Genomic DNA, 5,220 nt, shown 5'->3' with positions numbered 1-5,220 from the left:
CTATGAGCCGCAGCCTATAAAAATTACAAATAATATTTATACAATAATCTTTGCAACTTATCAGTTTAAAGGAGTATATTTGCTGTTTAAAGGCCCTAATAATACATGGTCTGTTTGCTCTAACAAGCTCTAATTCTAGTCGCAAATAAGCTCTACGTGTTTATACTAATCTTTAATTTGTTTAGGTAGCGGTTGATTCACTGTTTAAGGCGACGACAACTTTTTTGTCTATAAATAACCTATAGTTTTGTTCTAGGGACAATTCTGACGATGTGTATTCTGTGCAAACAACATATTCTTTTGGTTAACCACAATCAACCCTGATAACTTCCTGGCCTCTCAATGGAGTCCTCTGGTAAGTTCCTCTGCATGGTTTCTTAGCATGTAATGGTTCAGAGTATCTCCCAATAGTCTAAATTATTTGTATTCCTGTTCCTATACAATTCTTATTATATACTGATCTATAAAACTCTCTTCTCTTAGAGTGCTTGGAAGTCGATTACCTGTTGTATTTCAGTACAGATGCAACTACTGCTGATTGTTTTACAGATTCCCACGTTGAAATTTTAACATTGGGTGTTTTGCTGCACAGACAAGTTCATTATTTTACTTGTTATATATGCGTTGTGTGGTTTGTGATGTTTGTCGTACTGAGAAAAAATACATGTCTAAGTGGGTGGGGCATTTTATACTTCCAAATGTCAATATATTGTGCGATGGTGCCGACATGTTGTTTTCAGATTGCCTGATAATTTTCAGTATTTGCAGCATCACAGGATAGTCAAATCACTGTCACATCACAGACTGAAGGTGGTTTCCATGAGATGCAACAATCGCCTCTTACGCCTGCTTGGGCCTTAATTATACAAAAAAGCCAAGGACTACACTATCAAAGGCTTGGATAGATATTGGAAAGTCTGAGGGAACTCCTGGAGTATCTTATGTTGCTATTAGTAGAGCCAAAACCCTCGCATCATGCGTCATTGAACTGATGACTTATGAACGATTAACAAGCTTGAAATCTTCATCTAATCTACAATATAGGCTTGAAGAAGAAGACAGGCTAAATCAGTTGGCACAGGTAATTTGCAATGCAGTAAATAGAGGGTGGTAAAGGGTATTTTAGTGAGCCGTGATTGCTCGATATTTGTTCGTGTGAAATGCTCGATTTTGGTGACGTAAAATGTGATTTACTCTGCACCCGTGAGGCCTGATTCTCAATAAAAATGCTCTGTGAAATGAGAATAATAGATGTCAGTGCCTTGAACTGTGATTTTGCTTTATTTATGCAATCTATTTTATAGTAAAACATAACAATTTATCATAACAATTTATTGGTTTGCTGAGTTTTCCACTGGATTGTTCAAACGAAGAGATAGAAGAGTAAAAAATCTTCCTTGACCTTTCGGAGGTTGTCGGGCATCCGCGTCACTCACACCTAAATCTCGTACCCAGACCGTTTCGTCAGGTTCTCAAAATTGCTAATTTCAATTTCATCATGAAAGATGCAATCAAATTGCAAATACAAGTAATGTAAATATTCAAGGAAGCGTGACCTTTCCTGTTACGGTCATCATTAGTTTTTATTTGACAGAAGAGTCCAATAAGAAAGTGTTAATACATAAAGAGAAAACAAGATTTCCCTTATTGAATACCAAACATATTCGTTTGGAAACACTTAAGAAAGATGTCTTAGAATATTGTGATATTAGATCTTTGGCTGGGCAGAAGGGTCTCTGACTCAACAACGATTGTTCATTTTTACAGACTGTTAGACAACCTGGTTTGGTGGAAAGTTTCTCGATAAGGGGCCAAAGCCTGTGGGAAAATGAAATGCCCTTGATTTAATATGGAACTGGATAATATCAAGGTATTGACTCTTGGTTGTATGTCCCTGAATATTTTTAGTGAAGTGTTGCTATTGAGATAATTTTTATTTATATTTAGAGTTTATAATTATTTAAATTCAAGATTAAGGTCACACAAATTAGGTATTGCTTTATGGATTTAGAATATCTAAAATGCTATAATCTCTATAGTGTATATTCTGCAGTGTAATCCAATGACCAAGTATTGCCTCAATTTCATATAAGGCCACTGTACACTGCCAGTATAATCAGTATATAATTTATAAATTGAATAATGTTTATATATTTTTATTTTATATAATAAGAATAACAAAAATATTATAGTGGAATTTAAGAAACTTCATACACTACAGAATTGTGGTACTTGATCTGCAATGGGCTATTTAAACTGAAACATGCAATTTAAATACAGTGAATTTAAAATACAGCTAAATTTAAATACAGCTACTAAAAATAAATATTTTTCTGTAAGAAACATGTATAAATATGGGTTTTTTCTATTGACAGTGGATGTTGTTCCATGAGTTGTTACATTTGCCAAACATACACCAGTCACACAATTAGTGGTTTTGAAAATGAGTCATCCAAAAATGAAAATAGTTAAAAGTCACATGAAGATCAAGAAGCGCACCGCAAGTCTCGAAAGAGGAAGCTAACAGCAAATGAAAGCAATAAAAATATTGAGAAAAAGTACCAAGAGCTAAAAAAAGGTGAAATACATGTAATTTTTTTTTAATTACCAACATTAATCAATAGCCATCAATGTATAGTTATTCAATTACATTTTAGCCTTTTTTTTAACCCATTAAGCCCCAGTACTCTTCCTTGATGAGTGAAATCGTCTGGCAATAGATAGAGTATGGTGGCCTATCGTTTTCATTCAAAATTTCTCAATTAAAATAACAAAAAGTAGTAACGAAAGTTAAAATTATTTTGAATTTAATTATTATAAGAATGAAAATAAAAAAAAATTATTTTAATGGGGTGAAGTAGAATGAAAATGAAATTCTTTTTAAATATAAACGAATTTAAAATAAAAGTAAATTAAAAATTTTCCCAGCCTATCATTATTACAATAAACCATAATGCATTGCGGTGAGTTTTCAATATGGCGTATTTGCGCAATGCAGATTGGAAAGAAGATGATGCTCTAAAGGCCAATTTACAAAAGCATGTTAGGGAAGACCTTAGGAGAACAGAAATTTTGGATTTTGTAAAAAGAGATTTCTCGCATTATGCTTGGAGTTTATGGTCGTTTGACCGCCGAATGCGATATTTTGAGATACATTATACTGACAATGAGGTTACAATTGAGCAAGTCAGGGCTGCTGTCAAAAAAGAAGTAGACGGACCAGGAAAGTTACTTGGATACAGGGCCATGCAAAAGACGCTGAGGCAAACTCATGAGCTGAAAGTTCCAAGAGACTTAGTTTATGCCATTATGCAAGATGTGGACCCAGAAGGCTTACAAGCCATAGGAGGCATTGGGAACACTAAACAAAAGAAAAAAGGAAAATACACCACAAAAGGCCCCAATTTCGTTCTTTCGCTTGACGGGCATGACAAGTTGATGGGCTACCAAAATAGTACATTTCCTCTTGCAATTTATGGGTGTATAGATACAGCTAGTAGGAAAATTTTATGGCTTAAAATTTGGGTTAGCAACTCCGACCCTCAACGAATTGGCTATTGGTATTTGGAGTACCTTTTTGAAAGTAGGCTTTTGCCTCGGTACTTAAGAATAGACAAGGGAACAGAAACTGGGACAATGGCAATAATGCATGTCTATTTACATCAGTAACTTGGTACACCTGACTATTCTGAGACTGTCATATATGGCCCATGTACATCAAATCAGGTAACTAAAATCATTATCATATTTTTCTCACTATTAGGGAGGCTGCTATTAGGAGACCATTCAGGGTACCATTAGAATAAAATACAATTAAATGCTAGAATAAGGCACATCAGGGTGCATTGCATGCAAATATGTATGAATTACATGTTTAATTACAATTTGATTTAATTTTTTCAGATCGAAAGATGGTGGAGGGAATTACATGAGAGACTAGAAAAATACTTCAAAGACTGACAGGTATATTAATGTGTATGTCGAACAATTTGCTACATTTCTCTATACAGGATTAGCAAATATTCAGAATATATTGATCTGCTGATGTTGCTCTTGTTCCTCTTCATTCCAATAATGCAACATGAACTTGATAAATTTAAAGACACTGTTTGGAACAGTCATAGGATAAGGCAGCAAAAGGATACCAATCTACCAGCTAGCATGCCTAACCACATCTATCAATTTCCTGGCCAATACGAATTGGAGGATTGTGGTTCGTTTTGAATACACTTTTTTATAAAGGCAATTGCCAGTGACCCTTTCATGCCCAGAGTTTATAGTGCATGGACAACCCTGATTGAATGAGCTGCACAAGGAGGGTAGGCCACTTATTTATTTCTCAATGAATAATGTTTATTCGTCCTATAATATTGTCCCATACTTCAATAAATATGTGCTATATATAGGCTACCAGGTTACAGAAGAACAGTTGCAAGAGGTTGCAGAACAGTCACAAGTACCTCAGGCAGACAAGGATTTCTTATCTGAGGAATTTAGAGCAGCCTGTCTAGAAATTATTCCATTTCCGGAATTAGTAGAGCCAAGAGAGTGCTCAGATGCTTTTGTGTACCTTAAAACAAACATTAATATTTCAGCCACTGTTGATAGCTGAATGTGATATGGATATTATATAACTTGACCTGTTTATTACCCAAGGAATGGGGCATGGCTTTTGAAAACAATTTCAAGAACTGTACATTTGAAGATATTTTGCATAATACAACGCTATTATAATTGCTTGACGAAATGTTAAACAATTCAGTAAAAAAAAAAATAGTTTTAATTTTTTATTTCAGAAATAATGACCATAGTAACGTTAAGGGTAACCAATTTTATATAAATATAGGATAAGTGGTATAGGCATTATTAAAAGGACTATTGAATTGTTTTCCGTGCTGGATTGCGTGACCATGTACGAGGGATATTGCGAGGCTTTAGCAAAGCCGCAGGCGAGTGATTTTTTACACTTTCCAAAAGTCGAGCAACATATTATATATTATATAATAGATTTTCCTTTAATAAAGTCATCGGTAGCTTAAATCTTGTAATATGTGTACGTATTAAAGCACAAACGTTCTTACATTTTGTAAATTTATAAATACAACGAGTGCGTGCGTGTGTGCGTGCACATATATTACCAGAGTTGGACTGTCTTAGATAGCCAAAAACTTGTACTATACTTACGTGATCCTGCCAAGACATTCTGACCAAAAAGATTGT

At 34.4% G+C, this 5,220-nt stretch overlaps 1 pseudogene; it reads left to right on the top strand.

The window, feature by feature from the left end:
• The first annotated feature begins 2,976 nt into the window (after positions 1 to 2,976).
• Positions 2,977 to 4,612, top strand: LOC114535485 (annotated as a pseudogene).
• The last annotated feature ends 608 nt before the right edge of the window (positions 4,613 to 5,220 follow it).

Source organism: Dendronephthya gigantea, unplaced genomic scaffold (genome assembly GCF_004324835.1).
Source record: "Dendronephthya gigantea isolate DGI-Jeju-01 unplaced genomic scaffold, DenGig_1.0 000119F, whole genome shotgun sequence".
Taxonomy (NCBI): domain Eukaryota; kingdom Metazoa; phylum Cnidaria; class Anthozoa; order Malacalcyonacea; family Nephtheidae; genus Dendronephthya; species Dendronephthya gigantea.
The sequence above is the reverse complement of the archived record's forward strand: the minus strand, read 5'-3'. Positions and strand labels throughout refer to the sequence as shown.